At 37.5% G+C, this 12,067-nt stretch overlaps 1 long non-coding RNA gene across 1 annotated transcript in view; it reads right to left on the bottom strand.

Moving 5' to 3' along the window:
* The window catches only part of LOC130157018 (uncharacterized), a 99,920-nt gene that overhangs the window by 33,617 nt on the left and 54,236 nt on the right, over positions 1-12,067 (bottom strand). Inside the window, exons 4-5 of the long non-coding RNA XR_008824683.1 lie at positions 11,431-11,586; positions 5,510-10,800 (exon numbers count right to left, since the gene is read on the bottom strand). This is a non-coding gene — a long non-coding RNA (uncharacterized LOC130157018). The remainder of the gene's footprint in view (positions 1-5,509; positions 10,801-11,430; positions 11,587-12,067) is intronic.

Here is a 12,067-nt window from a genome sequence, read left to right as displayed (position 1 = left end):
TGGGATCTATGTATCTTCAAAACCTTAGAGAAAAAAACAATTATTCATTGAGATGGCATCTCATTAATTTGATATAAATTCCCAAACTCTTACTGCAGTCAACACAAAGAGAGTCTACTGTCCCATCCTGCCTCTGACAGAAAACTTCTCAAGGAACCTCGGACTGTTGGGGTAGGTCCAAAGAGCAAAGAGACTTTTGAAATAATAGGGAAAGTGCAAGGAAATATCAGAAATGTTCTGATTTTTCCTAGCATTCAGCAGTGTTTCCAGTACCATGTGTTAAATACTAAAAAGTGATGAATTTGGTGAAGCTCTGAAATGGCATTAGTCCTAGCTGTGTCATCAGCTCCAGTGAGAACATCACATTAGCATGGGGATTGTCTTCTTCTGGAAACTCTGGTGTTAGCACAGAGTGCATACTCCCAGAGTCAGGGTACAACCTGCTAAATGTTTGCAAGACCTGCCTCCCTTCCTGCAGTCACTAATTTCTGTAAACACAATCTCCTGAGCATCTTGCTTATTTTATTACAAAACCTATTGTCTAGCATCCAGGTAAGAGGAGTTCACACATATCTCTCCTTCACCTTCCTCTCTTCTGCTTATGATTCTGTAAGAACATCTGTGGCAGTGAGCAAGACCACCTTCCCCTAAGTTTGCTAAATTAGGCTGATATCTTGAAAATGGTTGCAAGCTTTTCCCCTTTTCTTCTTTATCTGTCACTGCAGAGACAGCCTGTGAGAACAGATTTCATTTCTGAAGCTGGCCAGCAGTAAGTTTTGTCCTGAACTATATTTATTTTTGTGTTTCCAAAAGTTTCCAGTCAGAGTATCAAGTTTAGTTCTTATCAGATAATTACACAGCACTTGCCTCCTGAGGCAATTTTAAATCAATCTCAGGAAAGGCAGTAACTATACACTGTAGATAATTATAGTCCATTAAAGTACCTTAAGATTAGATTCAGAGATCACTAATCACACAAGGTCATAAATGTACCGCACCTTTCCGTGCTCGTGTCTGAATTTTGATATGTAGCCCTTTCATAGGAAAAAAATATTTTCTAGGGGTTTTTATTGAGCAAAGTATCAGGGGTAAATAGCAAACTAATTAAAACCCTGCTAAATTATTGCCCTAAAATCTATTTCAGTTCTAACCAGCCAGTCACAGAGACAAAATCAGCACGGAGCAAGACTGTCATTTTAAAGATACTGACAAAGCATGTCATATTTTCCATTTAAAACAATGTCTAACCAAACGCCTGCCTTCCTTCAGGAAAATGGCTCCTTTAATTGCAGCGAGAGACGTGTGAATTGCGCTTGACAAGTATTTGATTAAATCAAGAAGCTTCCTTACGAGTCCCACTGATCAGAAATCCTCCAACTGTTTTCCCTATGGCAAAATATCATTTTTGCTCAAAACATATAAAATACATTAAGACAATAAAAGCAAATGTATCTGAGGTCAGATTATACCGAGCTGAAACACTCCCTTCCTGCTTTGATGCCGTAGTGAATTGCACCTGGGATGCACCGTAACCATTTAGTATCTTTTGCCGTGGTTGTTGGTGATCACAGCGCCAGCCACGGGGGTTGTCGCTCTTCTTGAGGTGGTGTGGTGCCTGTGTCAAGGTCCCAGGTCTGCAATGCCGACAGACTCTTAGTCGGGAAGTGCCAGCCGGCTGCCTTGTCCATAGAACAGCCACAGCCAGGTTTGGAGAAAATTTGGACAGATTTACTGAACCCAAACCAAGTTGCACGTTTGGTCTAGGGACTTTTAACTCTAAAGGTAAGCCACATGTGTCAGGGGAAAATGGAATGATATAAAATCCAAAAGGCTTCAACAAAGGTCGCCGTGGGCATTACCAGGTCTTTATCCTTTTTTGTCATGATAAGACAAAATGGCTTATGTGAGACGCTTCAACCTTATCTTTGTTTTATGGGAACCCTGTCTGAAATTTTCTTGTTCCAGCCTTATCCAGATCCCCTCACACCTGGTACAACATCTCCTGCCTCAGCCTGCTCAGGGTACACAGCAGAAACTACCCAGCACCCTCAGTTTGATACTTGCAACTTCAGCTTCCATAAAGTTTTTACCTGCCGGGTTTGCCGGTAGGGCCACGTTTCATCAGCACTTTGTATGAGTAACACACATGGACCGATGGCTGCAGCATCATGGCAGGGATGTTCACTTGTGATTCCTGCCCCTGGAGGGCAATTAAAGGTGCCTCAGTGTGTAGTTAGCCATTTACCACATCACTTGTGGTAAAACGACATCGTTCCTCCATAGCTTGGTGATTAAACTATTTTAGCTCTGCCTTGTAGCAGGAATCTCCGGAAGCATTTCAGAGGTACCTGCCTCTACACTGAACATCTTTTGCTGATAACCAGCAGATGAAGGCAAATACCTGACCTCCTAGGGCACTTCTGAAAGCCACCGAGGATGTCAGCCTTCTGATTCATACCTTCAGCTACCAAAAATTCCAAGAACAAGTGTAAAAGACAATGGAAGGTAAAGATTTACCATCCAGTCAAAACCAAATCTTGACCTGATGCAACTGTAACCTAGTGTTGCTAATTCTGCAGCTATATGGTGAGTGGCTCCTCAGATCCTCACACAACTCAAATCACAGCTCAGATGAGACATCAGGCAGGCATGGGGTACTATCAGACCAAGTCAAAACAAAAAATGGTTCAGTGATTTCTAGTTGATCTTTTAAAGGCCTATTCTTTCTACAAATACTTTAAACTTTTTGTTCCAATACCAGATGAAAGCAGATATTTAAAAACAATTTACCTTGGGACAATCTGCTTTTGCATTGACCCCATTTACTAACATCACAGAAACCAAAAGTACTTCTGTATGATATGAAATACATCTTCTAGTGCCACCCAGAGCAAGTCACCCTTTACTGGGGACTTTCAAGACCTGTATGGTTGTAGTTTCTCAGGTGTTCAATAGGCTGTTACTGCTGTCTCTGGCTCCATGAAGTAGTCTTACATTAAGCGCTACTTCTTAAGGAGAAATTGCATGTGTTTTTCAAAGCCCCAGCCCCCTAGATGAGTTACATTTAGGGTTATCCCTTCTGTAATAGTTGATGTCAAGACAACAACGTAGTGTTTGCAAACACCTTCCAGTGTTTCAGAAAACTACTCACATCCAGACCAGAAAAAGGGGTGATTATAAACATTAAAAAACTTCTCAGTATATTTACCTGCCTCACCCAGCATACCACATTCATTGAGACTAAGTCAGAATCTCTGAAATATTTTACGTTCGTTTGAATCACAGTATTGAACTTCCTCATAATAGAAGAAAACTTGTTTCTGACTTTGGGTGCTCCTTTGGAAAGAAAATGTTCTCAGAGGTGGGGAGGGAGGTTCCTTTATCCATCTTGCACATCCAGAGCTGAGTCTCTCAAAGTTCCCTCGTGGCTCGTCACAAGGGTATTCATCTCACCCAAAGCCAGGCAATTCATCTGAGCTACTTGCCTGCACTGCTGCTACAGACATTAGAGAGAAACAGGCACTCTCAGAGAGTAATCACCTAATTTTCTTAGACATCTCCTTCAGAATGAGATTAATTTGTGATACAGTAGCTTCCTAACCTCAGTCAGAATCTGTGAAGTGTACGTACAGAAATATCCGAAAACTGCTGACTTCTTTCACATGCAGAGAACTGGCTCATTAATTTTGGTTTGCACATAATTAAAAGACACTAAGAAAGGCTGAAATGACATGGCTTTCTATATTCTTACAATGAGGCAGCTAACACAAAGAACTTGACAGTATTTTCACCCAAAATGCCTGCTTTTGAGTGCTAGTATAAATTCATTGTAAGAGTATACCGCATGCAATAACTCATTCTTGTAAGGGTCAGAAATCAGAAATCTTCTATACATGGCAAAGAAGATTTGTATGCAAGATCACTAATCACTTTTCAAAACAATGGAAAGAATATGATTTCTTATATTTCATTCTAAGTCAATAACTCACACACACTTAACATTGCAAACGCGAGCAGCTCCACTCATCAGTAAAACTGCTCAACAGTATCCTCAGGTTTGCAGAGAAGTCATCATAGAATTGGGAACTGAGTTACCAGAACATCAACAGAGAAACATATAGAAATCTTTTTTTTATTTTTAAGATTTGAATTGTCTCAGAAATTGCTTAACTTTCAAAACTGGGCTTTAAGATGCTTATCTGGAACATAACATTAATCATGCACATTTTAAATGTTATATGATAATGACTGAAATGCCTTGGCGAAATCAGGGTTGTATTGTATTTGCTCTCTACATTTCAGTAGGAAAAAATCCCATTCCCAAGAACATTTACAGTCTTTGAGATACAAGGGAGATGAAAGGTTGAGGAGAGATAGACACAATTAAGTAATAAGTATTTGAGTAAATAACAGGTCCATGATGAAATCAGCAGTAGAATTGAGGTCTCTCACTTCCCAAACCAATACCTTATACACAAAATCATTATATACTAATTAAAAATCTTTATCAGTAGAAAATGAATGTAGCATGAATCCGGGATAAGTCTGGTTTCTATGAGAATACTATTTAAAAATAATATTCAGAAGAAAATTTTAAGCACAAGGAAAGTCTCCTGAGAACAAAATTTTTGTGGAACACATCGCCATTTGCTGAACGTGGAAGAAATTACCACTGTGATATAAATGAGGCTCCACTGAAGTAAGCAGGAAACCTCACACTGAAAGCTCCTGCCTCAAGCTCTCTGCAGACTTCAGTAGGCATGGCTTTTCCATTACATTTATTGCATTACATTGCATAGTTATGGTTGAGTAACATTTGGAAGGTTGTCTCTGCAATGCTTTAACTACTTTTTTACAAGTGACAGTCAAGGGGACTGAGGGATCAACAGAAAAGTCCATCACTGCAGAAACTTGCATCAATTCATATCAGAGAAACACCTGTCTCTGTACAGCTCCATGAACAAACACATTCATTTACGTGACAATGCAAATCAATTAGGGAAGCAATCTATTTGGTATTACTAATGATCCATTTGCAGTCCTATTGTTTCAAGGAATGTGTGACAGCACATAGCATGGGATTGACAAACTCCACTAGCACGGAAAACCTCAACAAAGGTCCTCACAAAATACTTAGGGTCTAAAAATACAAAAATAAATAAATAAATAAATAAATAAAACCAAACCTGTATACTGAAATAGAGGCAGAAAGATAAAGGGCCAGGTCTTAGATGAATGAAGTGTGCACTCCACCACACTGAGATGCAGAATGCAGGACCCAGAGTAATACCAGGAGCACTATGAGACCTTCAGCGACTCTGGACAAAATCCAAAAAGTTTCAATGGTTCTTTATTTAGAAATAGCTAAGAAGCTGAGGACAGAAGTAAGCCCCCATCTTCCTCCTACACCTTTACTCATGGCTGGAGAAGTACTTCTGCCAGTGACCCTAGAAGAAAAAGAAAGAAAAAAACGAACCACAGAAAATAATGATAGACTACAGTCATTTACCCAGAGGTGGGAATGTTCAGTTTCCTGCTTCGCCCAACTGAAATGAAGTCCATTCTACTATTGGACCAGGAAAGATGTTCTTCGCTTTGTTCAACACAAAACTGAAAAAAAATTTTCAAGATTAGTAAACACAAAGAGAGAGCAAGGAAATAAACCAGAGCCTGGCTTCACAAAGTAGTGGCTGGTATATTCATGTGAGTCCTGCCTGGTTCCAGTCCTTGCTCCTAAGGCAAAGATTTTTACAGAAAAGAACTTTCTGTTCTTCCCCATGCCTGTCTTGCACACAGCCAGGGAACCTTGAAGACTTCTTATGTTTAGATAATAAAATTCATGTTTGCTGAGGCTGCACTAAAGGGAGATTGCTACCATGTATTGTTTATTTCAGTATAATCACTATGGAGAATTACTAACAAATGTTAGTTGTGCAACATTATATTGTTGAGGGAAAGTTAATCAATAACTCCAAGAAGGAACTAAAGCAAAGATCTTCTTGTAAAGCTGGATCTAAACCCAGACTTGTCAAAAGAAGTTGAACTGTGGTCAAGATAAATCCATACAGGGAAAGCAAATTGAAGTTCGGTTCCCAGCCAGCTGTAAGCAGAGGGTCATCTATTTTTTGAGACCCCCAGAAGACTCTGAAATACCTGTAAGGAGCATGCAGGACGCTTAACTAACATAGCACCACCTATTCTTGGAAATCAAGTGAATATGTATGATTCTTCCAAGAAATGTCACGCATAAACATATGTATGGTCTATATAACTTTTCCTAAATGTAAGATATGGCATGCACATTAGGTGGAACGATCCCCTGTGCATCCAGCGCTGCGATAAAGGAATGTCTGCTTCTTAACGCTGCATTGGTGTGGAGGAGTTTTCTTATTCCTGATTTCAGTGACAGGATCACGACCCTTGCTTCTTGCTTCCTGCACAAAGGCAGGCAGCAATTTAGCATGGACACTCTTCATTTCAAATGACATTTATTTCATGCAGAGGGTTATACAATCTCCATTTTCATAATATTTCATTTAAATACATCCTGTGTAATGGAATCTTGGTATTTTAATATCACATCGCTGGTAAATGAAACTCTCATCTCATTCGGTAAGAACAATGTTTGGGTTTGGCCTAGAGCGGAGAACAGTGATTGAAGCACTTGGGAATTCATTTCAAAGCGCTCTGGAATGCATCGCCATGGCCACATCCTCCTCTTCAGAAAACACCCACAAACAGTGTCAGTCTATAGGGTGCAGGTTTTGAAAGAATGTGTTAGCAATTGTCAGAAGCTAAATAGGAGCCTAAAGGAATGATTAATTAGGAGTACAGCCAGCAAATTGACACAAATGGTGAACATGAATAACACTTGCCTCAACAAGCATTTATAATTTCCTTTCATATTGTCAGAGGCAAAGCCCAGCAAAGATGAACACAAGGCCAGTTTTCAAAGTTTTTACTCACTTTGATCGGATCATTCATACAGTTCTTGATCCCCTTTAATTCTATCAGACAGCAACATTTTCCTCTGTACAATGCAGCTGCAGAATAATTTTTAAAAATGAAGCTGGTCAAGAGAACAAGAAATGGAAGGGACATGTTACAGGCAGAAGCTGGGCAAATGTTTATCGCCTATAGCCATACTGCATCAAATTGAAGAAACAGGGAAAGGTCATTAGTTAATGATCAGGACAGTCTTTTCGATGCTGGACAATTCACAGAAGTTAGAGTTACTCTACCTTGTAGATAAGGAAGTGCATATGATCAACAGGAATTCTCCAATCTGAACAAATCTCAAGGAGTTAATTCTTCTCATTGATATATTACAGGAAAAATAATTCTTTGCAAAGGTCTGTTATCCTTGTTTAGAAAAAGTCACTACATAAAGAACATCCAGATTTGTCTCACATCCATCCACCAAACTTACTTAGACGTGGCCATCTGGAGCTGTAGATGGTTGTGCCAGAGCCTTTCCTTCTTACCCAGAGTCACATCAGACATTACTTTCTTTCAAGGCCAAATGAAGGGAAATTGTTGGCATAATGTTTCTCTTAACTATTTAATACATCAAAGTAAACCAATTTTGTAGTTTTGTACTTCTGACAAGTTATATATATTAATAAAGGAGAACACCTGTCTTCTGCTTGAATACGTCGTGAGTGCCCTGGTTTTGTTGCTGAAGAATTCATTGTTATGTTTTAGCAGAGCATGAGTTTTGGGAATAAAGCATAAAGAAGTAAATTGGGATGAGGCACGAGTTTTAGTAGCACTTAAAGTGAACAGTTTTAGCTTTGAAAACAGAGGGAATCTAATCCCACTCTCTAAGTTGTAAAAAGACCTTATGAACTCGTCCAAGAGTTGGGATCAAGCTCAAGAACAGAGTCACTGAGCAGCTAAAGAAAATGAGCAATTATATAAATGAAAGATTAAAATTAATACTAGTGTTTAATATCACTATTAAAGAAATAAATACTAATATTAACTTAAATTATAATAATTAAATACAACTTATGTACTCCAAAAGTGAAGGGTAGTCAATAACAGCTACCAGTATGCTTGGTGTCTAGAAATTATTGACTAGGCAACATTCACTTAACATCAGGACAAAGGAGCAAAGAATGCTCTTAATGCCCAGTTACAGTAGAAGCCATCAATGTATTTATTATATGCAAAAGATAGAGTGATATGGAGTAGATTTTTTTATATCTTTCTCAATCTAATTAACACTGTTCTTCAAATAATCTCGTAGTCTTCTTTCACAGAAAAAGTATGTTTGAAAGTTTCCAGCCCTTCCTTTCCAATGGAGGGTTTGTCTCAGGTAAGTAGCACTCGGATACACTGGAAAACACCTATTTTTAAAATATTCTAAGAATTCTTCTCAAGAAAATGCAAAATTTAAAGACTTTTATCATTATGCTATTGAGTCTTGCTTTTTGGTAACTATTTAGTTAATACCTATTACCTATTAACCTAAAGTTAATTACCTATTAATTTTTAGGACAACATAAAGCTTTAGCCAGTTTAGCACTGTAGTAAATAAGAAACTATCTGTTCTGAATAAATATCCAAATGTTAATATTTCCATGGTGAAAATAAATACTTCCTTTGTTAGTCTGCTAAAAGTATCTTTAGAAAGATTTATGATAAATTCTGTACACATATGTATATACATATAATAAGGCAAAAGTTTTCAGAAGTGGCAATGGATGTAAGCACACAACCTGTCATAGATAAACGGAGCAGTACAAAACGTTGCTGTCCTACTTTATTTATTGCTCCTCTCTTTGCAGATACGTTATCATGGACACTCAAGTGTTACTCATCAAAATAATTTGGGGCTTTCCGGATAGTTCAGTAACCTGCACAGCTATTTCAGGTTGTAAAGCCATGTGGTGCCCTGTTGTTCGATGGGCTCTTTGTACTCTGTAGTTCTTGTCGTCAGGTCACCGGGACTGGTGCCACAATCTTTGGAACATTTACAAAACAAAAAGGTAGATAACTAGGCAAACCAGTTTACCTGCATAATTATAGCAATTGTGATAACAACTAGCCATGATGAATGTTCCTTTTAAGGGAATCAGATTGGTTTTAAAAATAAAATGTTACACAAAAAAAAGCTTACAAGGCAAACCATGATTTAAAGGGAAGGATGAAATCTAATACCGGTGAGTTAGGTACACACTAAAGACAATCCATCCTTGCTGCTTCCCAGAGATCCCTTTTATCGCATAACCTAAAGAACACATGATGAATACAGCTAGAAAGAGAAGTACACCCAAAATATCAACAAACCATCTGAGAAAGAGAACCAAAAGAATCCTTCAAAGTGTGTTTTCACAACTGAGAACCCAGAGAAAGGATTTCAGACTGTCTTGATTCACTTCAGGGGAAGAGTTGGGTTTGTTGCTTTTTTTTTTAAAGGAAGGTAATAAAGTCCATGTATAATATTGCTCTGCCATTTGTGGGGCCTGAAGGGTAAAGACCCTGTAGTAGCCAACTGTGAATTAAAGAGAAATGAGAAGCAATCAAACTATAGCAATGGCATTAGATAGTATTCTTCTATTAATTTTTTTTTTTTGTGTAATATGACTAACAATGTCTAAATGAAGCATTCTTTAAAAGCTAATGATATTAATTCTTAATGAAAAAAAATTCACAGGCACTGGAAGACTTGTGCCATCTGGCTAATGCTCAGATTGTTACAGAGATCCTAATTAGGTTTCATTACTTGAAAGAAGGCACTAGGTGACGTTTCTTTTATCTCAGAAATCATGACTCCTGCAAAGCCTGTGAAGGAAGCAGAGTGCAAAGGATCTGAGAAACATTCTCAGCTGCTATGTGAAATCCACACTGTTAAGCAAGTTGCTTACTGCTTCTCAGGTATTTAAAAAAAGAAGTTACAAAAAAAAAGTAGTCTTATAATGAATTCTTGATAGGGTATGTATGGAGGTGTTTGGGTTGTTTGATTTTTCTGGACCTTTCATGTCTGAATTGGAAAAATCTGTAGTTAGTATAGTATTATATTTAGTTCAAAAACAATTCAGTCTACAGCCTTTGTGTCTTTCACAGTAGAAAATTCTGTAATCTAATTCCAAAGAATGCAATTGCTATAACCGCAGCAAGTTGAAATTGTTCCAGCGACCAGAGCTAATCCTGTAAAAAACATTGAATATCAAAATAGCAGCCTTTCAGAGACTGATGAGGAGAAAGCCAGTGCAGAGAGGAGAACTGACCACTACTTTACATGCATTTTGTTGCAATAGCTAATACAGGGTATATGGCTTCATTTCTATACCAATACCAGCACAAATTAATCAGATCTAGAGGTTTTATGAAGTAAAATGCATTCTGTATGAAACACATCCAAAGACAGGTGTGGTTGGATGAAGACTAGTAATTTCACAGTTCACTTGACTACCCAAAGACTCATTTAGATCAAGTCTAGACACATTTTGTGAATTTTATTCACAAAACAGGTCTGAAACCCATTTGTGGACACTAGTCTTTAGCTATAACATACCACAACCACCTTTTGGCACATCTTTACCCCTCTTACCTTTCCACAATATTTTCCTGAAATTGTAATGGCAGGGAAATGAAAAGACAAATAATATGTATTCAAATGTTAAAAAACCTCCACTTCATTCTAAAATCCAGAAGTTTTTCTTGTACTGGAAACTGTCGTAATTGTACACACAAGTTACAGTCATGGTCTTTAAATTATGTTGCTTACATTTCACATGTATACATATTTCATAATTCCTCCATTTCTTGAAGCCCAGGAGATTATGTCAGTTGCTTTACTTTCCTTATAGAGAAATGGCACCAGCACTAGCAGTTGAATCTATAACATTGAAATGATACGAAAGATGCAAAAGTATTGATCAGGCTGCAAAAAAGAGAAGACAAAGGAGAAGAGTCTTTAAAAAAAAAATCACAACATTTTAAGACATGTGGGGCAGGCCTGGCTCATAGTTTTTTAATGCTTCATGTGCACAAATGCTAAGCACTTTCATACAAAAGGCAAAATAAGTATCTCCCTCTGGATGGAAATATCAATGGTTTTTTTAGAAATCGTAAAAGAACAATGAATAATTTCCAAAGGAAGCACTTCTGTTTGGAAAAAGCAGAGAAAGATTCAGACTACTCTATTGGGCTTCATGAATGCAGGATTTAATAAATTCCTCCATGAAGTCTTTTATGGCCTCTTCCAAAAAGCAAATAGTTTCCATGTGACCAGTCACTTGATTCATCAGTGAAGGGATTCATTTTGCAAAACAAATTGCCTTTAGCTGCCTTATCTTCCCTATGCTGTATTATCCATCAAAAATAAATCCTCCTTGGTATAAGGTAGCTGTTCTTGTGACCTTCTTAGTGCTATACTGAGTTCTTCAGGAGAAGAGCTGGACCGAGTTACAAATGTAGGACATAGGTAGGTATCTCATGATTCTATAGGCAGGTTGCGAAATCTCCATCCTTGAAGATATTCGGAAGAAAAATGAACAAGGCTTTTAGCAAGCTAGAGTGACTTCAAAATTAGCTGTGCTCTGAGTGAGGAAAGGAGCCGATGACCTCAGGAATCCCCTAAGGAGTTGGAATGAATAACATGGAAATTAGAAATAGAAATAGAATAGAAATAGAAATAGAAATAGAAATAGAAATAGAAATAGAAATAGAAATAGGATTATTCGGTTTAACACAGTAATAATTAACTTATTTACTAACTAAATTGTAAGTTTAAATACAAAGTCTAAATAATTGAATAAAGTGAAATTCTATTATTTAGAAAAGCAGATATGAAATTAAGTGCTCTTTGAAGTAAAAAATTGAGCTTTACTACCGGAAAGAACTCCATTTTTCATGTAGGCCACTCATACCCTTAAGTAGTTGATGGCATATTAGATTCCCACTCACAGTAAAATTTGCTTTCCATTCTTCTGTACAGCAATAAACATTCATTTTTAAATGCTTTATTTTAAGCACATATTTAAAGCAAATTTATGTATAAATTTGAAAAGGGTGTGTCCTAATACACAGGTTGGTTTTGGTTCTGTTTGTTTTTAAA

The sequence above is a fragment of the Falco biarmicus genome, chromosome 11 (genome assembly GCF_023638135.1).
Source record: "Falco biarmicus isolate bFalBia1 chromosome 11, bFalBia1.pri, whole genome shotgun sequence".
Classification (NCBI taxonomy): domain Eukaryota; kingdom Metazoa; phylum Chordata; class Aves; order Falconiformes; family Falconidae; genus Falco; species Falco biarmicus.
Note: the sequence above shows the minus strand (reverse complement) of the source record. Positions and strands in the feature narration are given on the sequence as shown.